The sequence below is a fragment of the Leptopilina boulardi genome, unplaced genomic scaffold, assembly GCF_019393585.1.
Source record: "Leptopilina boulardi isolate dan_hultmark-lab unplaced genomic scaffold, ZJU_Lbou_2.1 LbouV2_302, whole genome shotgun sequence".
Taxonomy (NCBI): domain Eukaryota; kingdom Metazoa; phylum Arthropoda; class Insecta; order Hymenoptera; family Figitidae; genus Leptopilina; species Leptopilina boulardi.
This window is the reverse complement of record NW_026137866.1, coordinates 2,032,299-2,041,001: the sequence shown is the minus strand read 5'-3', so window position 1 is coordinate 2,041,001 and position 8,703 is coordinate 2,032,299. Positions and strand designations below refer to the sequence as shown.

The 8,703-nt window shown below is 31.4% G+C and overlaps 1 long non-coding RNA gene across 4 annotated transcripts; it reads right to left on the bottom strand.

Moving 5' to 3' along the window:
- Nucleotides 1-814: 814 nt before the first annotated feature.
- LOC127282906 (uncharacterized) lies at nt 815-7,462 on the bottom strand. 4 transcript variants are annotated; one of them, XR_007843264.1, is made up of 5 exons: nt 6,898-7,462; nt 5,404-5,735; nt 3,910-5,237; nt 1,586-2,249; nt 815-1,419 (listed from the first exon to the last, which is right to left on the bottom strand). It is a non-coding gene; the product is annotated as an uncharacterized LOC127282906 (long non-coding RNA). The 4 variants fall into 4 exon arrangements; XR_007843265.1 differs by lacking the exon at nt 5,404-5,735; XR_007843267.1 differs by lacking the exon at nt 5,404-5,735 and having other exon boundaries at nt 3,910-5,071.
- Between the last annotated feature and the right edge of the window lie 1,241 nt (nt 7,463-8,703).

Sequence of the window (8,703 nt, the reverse complement as noted above, 5' to 3'; positions counted from 1 at the left end):
ATTCATGTTTGATGATAATGTCGCAAAATCTATTCCTAAAATATATACAAGTGTACTTAATTAATGATTGTTCCAAATATGGTAATTTCCATTAATATATCTAGTTTCAATTAATCGATTGGCCCATATAAATTTCCAATTTAATGGTTGCTCCAAATAAATATTCATAAATACATTTATTATAATAATTAAATAATTAATCAATTAATTATTTATTAATTTTCAGCTTCGATTGAAAAGCGTTCAAAATAAAAGAAAGTTTTGTAGAGGGGGATTACCACTCTTAAATCAACCCCCGTCATAGAAAAATTGACAAAAAAATCCATTTTTTCATAGACAGACTTTTTCATTGCAATTTCTTGCACAAAATACACCGAAAAGTGTAGAAAAAAATTGACAGCCAAAAACGAGTAGAGGAAGACACCTATTACCACCAAAAAGTCATCCAACCCAAAAATCCAAAAACATAAAAAAGTTCCAAAAAAAATTCAATTTTCCTTAGGCACAAGATTTTAATGCAATTTCTTGCACAAAATACTCCTAAAAGTGTAGAAAAAAATTGACAGCCAAAAACGAGTAGAGGAAGACACCTATTACCACCAAAAAGTCATCCAACCCAAAAATCCAAAAACATAAAAAAGTTCCCAAAAAAATTCAATTTTCCTTAGGCACAAGATTTTAATGCAATTTCTTGCACAAAATACTCCTAAAAGTGTAGAAAAAAATTGACAGCCAAAAACGAGTAGAGGAAGACACCTATTACCACCAAAAAGTCATCCAACCCAAAAATCCAAAAACATAAAAAAGTTCCAAAAAAATTCAATTTTCCTTAGGCACAAGATTTTAATGCAATTTCTTGCACAAAATACTCCTAAAAGTGTAGAAAAAAATTGACAGCCAAAAACGAGTAGAGGAAGACACCTATTACCACCAAAAAGTCATCCAACCCAAAAATCCAAAAACATAAAAAAGTTCCCAAAAAAATTCAATTTTCCTTAGGCACAAGATTTTAATGCAATTTCTTGCACAAAATACTCCTAAAAGTGTAGAAAAAAATTGACAGCCAAAAACGAGTAGAGGAAGACACCTATTACCACCAAAAAGTCATCCAACCCAAAAATCCAAAAACATAAAAAAGTTCCCAAAAAAATTCAATTTTCCTTAGGCACAAGATTTTAATGCAATTTCTTGCACAAAATACTCCTAAAAGTGTAGAAAAAAATTGACAGCCAAAAACGAGTAGAGGAAGACACCTATTACCACCAAAAAGTCATCCAACCCAAAAATCCAAAAACATAAAAAAGTTCCCAAAAAAATTCAATTTTCCTTAGGCACAAGATTTTAATGCAATTTCTTGCACAAAATACTCCTAAAAGTGTAGAAAAAAATTGACAGCCAAAAACGAGTAGAGGAAGACACCTATTACCACCAAAAAGTCGTCCAACCCAAAAATCCAAAAACATAAAAAAGTTCCCAAAAAAATTCAATTTTCCTTAGGCACAAGATTTTAATGCAATTTCTTGCACAAAATACTCCTAAAAGTGTAGAAAAAAATTGACAGCCAAAAACGAGCAGAGGAAGACACCTATTACCACCAAAAAGTCATCCAACCCAAAAATCCAAAAACATAAAAAAGTTCCAAAAAAAATTCAATTTTCCTTAGGCACAAGATTTTAATGCAATTTCTTGCACAAAATACTCCTAAAAGTGTAGAAAAAAATTGACAGCCAAAAACGAGTAGAGGAAGACACTTATTACCACCAAAAAGTCATCCAACCCAAAAATCCAAAAACATAAAAAAGTTCCAAAAAAAATTCAATTTTCCTTAGGCACAAGATTTTAATGCAATTTCTTGCACAAAATACTCCTAAAAGTGTAGAAAAAAATTGACAGCCAAAAACGAGTAGAGGAAGACACCTATTACCACCAAAAAGTCATCCAACCCAAAAATCCAAAAACATAAAAAAGTTCCCAAAAAAATTCAATTTTCCTTAGGCACAAGATTTTAATGCAATTTCTTGCACAAAATACTCCTAAAAGTGTAGAAAAAAATTGACAGCCAAAAACGAGTAGAGGAAGACACCTATTACCACCAAAAAGTCATCCAACCCAAAAATCCAAAAACATAAAAAAGTTCCCAAAAAAATTCAATTTTCCTTAGGCACAAGATTTTAATGCAATTTCTTGCACAAAATACTCCTAAAAGTGTAGAAAAAAATTGACAGCCAAAAACGAGTAGAGGAAGACACCTATTACTACCAAAAAGTCATCCAACCCAAAAATCCAAAAACATAAAAAAGTTCCCAAAAAAATTCAATTTTCCTTAGGCACAAGATTTTAATGCAATTTCTTGCACAAAATACTCCTAAAAGTGTAGAAAAAAATTGACAGCCAAAAACGAGTAGAGGAAGACACCTATTACCACCAAAAAGTCATCCAACCCAAAAATCCAAAAACATAAAAAAGTTCCCAAAAAAATTCAATTTTCCTTAGGCACAAGATTTTAATGCAATTTCTTGCACAAAATACTCCTAAAAGTGTAGAAAAAAATTGACAGCCAAAAACGAGTAGAGGAAGACACCTATTACCACCAAAAAGTCATCCAACCCAAAAATCCAAAAACATAAAAAAGTTCCCAAAAAAATTCAATTTTCCTTAGGCACAAGATTTTAATGCAATTTCTTGCACAAAATACTCCTAAAAGTGTAGAAAAAAATTGACAGCCAAAAACGAGTAGAGGAAGACACCTATTACCACCAAAAAGTCATCCAACCCAAAAATCCAAAAACATAAAAAAGTTCCCAAAAAAATTCAATTTTCCTTAGGCACAAGATTTTAATGAAATTTCTTGCACAAAATACTCCTAAAAGTGTAGAAAAAAATTGACAGCCAAAAACGAGTAGAGGAAGACACCTATTACCACCAAAAAGTCATCCAACCCAAAAATCCAAAAACATAAAAAAGTTCCCAAAAAAATTCAATTTTCCTTAGGCACAAGATTTTAATGCAATTTCTTGCACAAAATACTCCTAAAAGTGTAGAAAAAAATTGACAGCCAAAAACGAGTAGAGGAAGACACCTATTACCACCAAAAAGTCATCCAACCCAAAAATCCAAAAACATAAAAAAGTTCCCAAAAAAATTCAATTTTCCTTAGGCACAAGATTTTAATGCAATTTCTTGCACAAAATACTCCTAAAAGTGTAGAAAAAAATTGACAGCCAAAAACGAGTAGAGGAAGACACCTATTACCACCAAAAAGTCATCCAACCCAAAAATCCAAAAACATAAAAAAGTTCCCAAAAAAATTCAATTTTCCTTAGGCACAAGATTTTAATGCAATTTCTTGCACAAAATACTCCTAAAAGTGTAGAAAAAAATTGACAGCCAAAAACGAGTAGAGGAAGACACCTATTACCACCAAAAAGTCATCCAACCCAAAAATCCAAAAACATAAAAAAGTTCCAAAAAAAATTCAATTTTCCTTAGGCACAAGATTTTAATGCAATTTCTTGCACAAAATACTCCTAAAAGTGTAGAAAAAAATTGACAGCCAAAAACGAGTAGAGGAAGACACCTATTACCACCAAAAAGTCATCCAACCCAAAAATCCAAAAACATAAAAAAGTTCCCAAAAAAATTCAATTTTCCTTAGGCACAAGATTTTAATGCAATTTCTTGCACAAAATACTCCTAAAAGTGTAGAAAAAAATTGACAGCCAAAAACGAGTAGAGGAAGACACCTATTACCACCAAAAAGTCATCCAACCCAAAAATCCAAAAACATAAAAAAGTTCCAAAAAAAATTCAATTTTCCTTAGGCACAAGATTTTAATGCAATTTCTTGCACAAAATACTCCTAAAAGTGTAGAAAAAAATTGACAGCCAAAAACGAGTAGAGGAAGACACCTATTACCACCAAAAAGTCATCCAACCCAAAAATCCAAAAACATAAAAAAGTTCCAAAAAAAATTCAATTTTCCTTAGGCACAAGATTTTAATGCAATTTCTTGCACAAAATACTCCTAAAAGTGTAGAAAAAAATTGACAGCCAAAAACGAGTAGAGGAAGACACCTATTACCACCAAAAAGTCATCCAACCCAAAAATCCAAAAACATAAAAAAGTTCCCAAAAAAATTCAATTTTCCTTAGGCACAAGATTTTAATGCAATTTCTTGCACAAAATACTCCTAAAAGTGTAGAAAAAAATTGACAGCCAAAAACGAGTAGAGGAAGACACCTATTACCACCAAAAAGTCATCCAACCCAAAAATCCAAAAACATAAAAAAGTTCCCAAAAAAATTCAATTTTCCTTAGGCACAAGATTTTAATGCAATTTCTTGCACAAAATACTCCTAAAAGTGTAGAAAAAAATTGACAGCCAAAAACGAGTAGAGGAAGACACCTATTACCACCAAAAAGTCATCCAACCCAAAAATCCAAAAACATAAAAAAGTTCCCAAAAAAATTCAATTTTCCTTAGGCACAAGATTTTAATGCAATTTCTTGCACAAAATACTCCTAAAAGTGTAGAAAAAAATTGACAGCCAAAAACGAGTAGAGGAAGACACCTATTACCACCAAAAAGTCATCCAACCCAAAAATCCAAAAACATAAAAAAGTTCCAAAAAAAATTCAATTTTCCTTAGGCACAAGATTTTAATGCAATTTCTTGCACAAAATACTCCTAAAAGTGTAGAAAAAAATTGACAGCCAAAAACGAGTAGAGGAAGACACCTATTACCACCAAAAAGTCATCCAACCCAAAAATCCAAAAACATAAAAAAGTTCCCAAAAAAATTCAATTTTCCTTAGGCACAAGATTTTAATGCAATTTCTTGCACAAAATACTCCTAAAAGTGTAGAAAAAAATTGACAGCCAAAAACGAGTAGAGGAAGACACCTATTACCACCAAAAAGTCATCCAACCCAAAAATCCAAAAACATAAAAAAGTTCCCAAAAAAATTCAATTTTCCTTAGGCACAAGATTTTAATGCAATTTCTTGCACAAAATACTCCTAAAAGTGTAGAAAAAAATTGACAGCCAAAAACGAGTAGAGGAAGACACCTATTACCACCAAAAAGTCATCCAACCCAAAAATCCAAAAACATAAAAAAGTTCCAAAAAAAATTCAATTTTCCTTAGGCACAAGATTTTAATGCAATTTCTTGCACAAAATACTCCTAAAAGTGTAGAAAAAAATTGACAGCCAAAAACGAGTAGAGGAAGACACCTATTACCACCAAAAAGTCGTCCAACCCAAAAATCCAAAAACATAAAAAAGTTCCCAAAAAAATTCAATTTTCCTTAGGCACAAGATTTTAATGCAATTTCTTGCACAAAATACTCCTAAAAGTGTAGAAAAAAATTGACAGCCAAAAACGAGCAGAGGAAGACACCTATTACCACCAAAAAGTCATCCAACCCAAAAATCCAAAAACATAAAAAAGTTCCAAAAAAAATTCAATTTTCCTTAGGCACAAGATTTTAATGCAATTTCTTGCACAAAATACTCCTAAAAGTGTAGAAAAAAATTGACAGCCAAAAACGAGTAGAGGAAGACACTTATTACCACCAAAAAGTCATCCAACCCAAAAATCCAAAAACATAAAAAAGTTCCAAAAAAAATTCAATTTTCCTTAGGCACAAGATTTTAATGCAATTTCTTGCACAAAATACTCCTAAAAGTGTAGAAAAAAATTGACAGCCAAAAACGAGTAGAGGAAGACACCTATTACCACCAAAAAGTCATCCAACCCAAAAATCCAAAAACATAAAAAAGTTCCAAAAAAAATTCAATTTTCCTTAGGCACAAGATTTTAATGCAATTTCTTGCACAAAATACTCCTAAAAGTGTAGAAAAAAATTGACAGCCAAAAACGAGTAGAGGAAGACACCTATTACCACCAAAAAGTCATCCAACCCAAAAATCCAAAAACATAAAAAAGTTCCAAAAAAAATTCAATTTTCCTTAGGCACAAGATTTTAATGCAATTTCTTGCACAAAATACTCCTAAAAGTGTAGAAAAAAATTGACAGCCAAAAACGAGTAGAGGAAGACACCTATTACCACCAAAAAGTCATCCAACCCAAAAATCCAAAAACATAAAAAAGTTCCCAAAAAAATTCAATTTTCCTTAGGCACAAGATTTTAATGCAATTTCTTGCACAAAATACTCCTAAAAGTGTAGAAAAAAATTGACAGCCAAAAACGAGTAGAGGAAGACACCTATTACCACCAAAAAGTCATCCAACCCAAAAATCCAAAAACATAAAAAAGTTCCAAAAAAAATTCAATTTTCCTTAGGCACAAGATTTTAATGCAATTTCTTGCACAAAATACTCCTAAAAGTGTAGAAAAAAATTGACAGCCAAAAACGAGTAGAGGAAGACACCTATTACCACCAAAAAGTCATCCAACCCAAAAATCCAAAAACATAAAAAAGTTCCCAAAAAAATTCAATTTTCCTTAGGCACAAGATTTTAATGCAATTTCTTGCACAAAATACTCCTAAAAGTGTAGAAAAAAATTGACAGCCAAAAACGAGTAGAGGAAGACACCTATTACCACCAAAAAGTCATCCAACCCAAAAATCCAAAAACATAAAAAAGTTCCCAAAAAAATTCAATTTTCCTTAGGCACAAGATTTTAATGCAATTTCTTGCACAAAATACTCCTAAAAGTGTAGAAAAAAATTGACAGCCAAAAACGAGTAGAGGAAGACACCTATTACCACCAAAAAGTCATCCAACCCAAAAATCCAAAAACATAAAAAAGTTCCCAAAAAAATTCAATTTTCCTTAGGCACAAGATTTTAATGAAATTTCTTGCACAAAATACTCCTAAAAGTGTAGAAAAAAATTGACAGCCAAAAACGAGTAGAGGAAGACACCTATTACCACCAAAAAGTCATCCAACCCAAAAATCCAAAAACATAAAAAAGTTCCCAAAAAAATTCAATTTTCCTTAGGCACAAGATTTTAATGCAATTTCTTGCACAAAATACTCCTAAAAGTGTAGAAAAAAATTGACAGCCAAAAACGAGTAGAGGAAGACACCTATTACCACCAAAAAGTCATCCAACCCAAAAATCCAAAAACATAAAAAAGTTCCCAAAAAAATTCAATTTTCCTTAGGCACAAGATTTTAATGCAATTTCTTGCACAAAATACTCCTAAAAGTGTAGAAAAAAATTGACAGCCAAAAACGAGTAGAGGAAGACACCTATTACCACCAAAAAGTCATCCAACCCAAAAATCCAAAAACATAAAAAAGTTCCCAAAAAAATTCAATTTTCCTTAGGCACAAGATTTTAATGCAATTTCTTGCACAAAATACTCCTAAAAGTGTAGAAAAAAATTGACAGCCAAAAACGAGTAGAGGAAGACACCTATTACCACCAAAAAGTCATCCAACCCAAAAATCCAAAAACATAAAAAAGTTCCAAAAAAATTCAATTTTCCTTAGGCACAAGATTTTAATGCAATTTCTTGCACAAAATACTCCTAAAAGTGTAGAAAAAAATTGACAGCCAAAAACGAGTAGAGGAAGACACCTATTACCACCAAAAAGTCATCCAACCCAAAAATCCAAAAACATAAAAAAGTTCCCAAAAAAATTCAATTTTCCTTAGGCACAAGATTTTAATGCAATTTCTTGCACAAAATACTCCTAAAAGTGTAGAAAAAAATTGACAGCCAAAAACGAGTAGAGGAAGACACCTATTACCACCAAAAAGTCATCCAACCCAAAAATCCAAAAACATAAAAAAGTTCCCAAAAAAATTCAATTTTCCTTAGGCACAAGATTTTAATGCAATTTCTTGCACAAAATACTCCTAAAAGTGTAGAAAAAAATTGACAGCCAAAAACGAGTAGAGGAAGACACCTATTACCACCAAAAAGTCATCCAACCCAAAAATCCAAAAACATAAAAAAGTACCAAAAAAAATTCAATTTTCCTTAGGCACAAGATTTTAATGCAATTTCTTGCACAAAATACTCCTAAAAGTGTAGAAAAAAATTGACAGCCAAAAACGAGTAGAGGAAGACACCTATTACCACCAAAAAGTCATCCAACCCAAAAATCCAAAAACATAAAAAAGTACCAAAAAAAATTCAATTTTCCTTAGGCACAAGATTTTAATGCAATTTCTTGCACAAAATACTCCTAAAAGTGTAGAAAAAAATTGACAGCCAAAAACGAGTAGAGGAAGACACCTATTACCACCAAAAAGTCATCCAACCCAAAAATCCAAAAACATAAAAAAGTTCCCAAAAAAATTCAATTTTCCTTAGGCACAAGATTTTAATGCAATTTCTTGCACAAAATACTCCTAAAAGTGTAGAAAAAAATTGACAGCCAAAAACGAGTAGAGGAAGACACCTATTACCACCAAAAAGTCATCCAACCCAAAAATCCAAAAACATAAAAAAGTACCAAAAAAAATTCAATTTTCCTTAGGCACAAGATTTTAATGCAATTTCTTGCACAAAATACTCCTAAAAGTGTAGAAAAAAATTGACAGCCAAAAACGAGTAGAGGAAGACACCTATTACCACCAAAAAGTCATCCAACCCAAAAATCCAAAAACATAAAAAAGTTCCAAAAAAAATTCAATTTTCCTTAGGCACAAGATTTTAATGCAATTTCTTGCACAAAATACTCCTAAAAGTGTAGAAAAAAATTGACAGCCAAA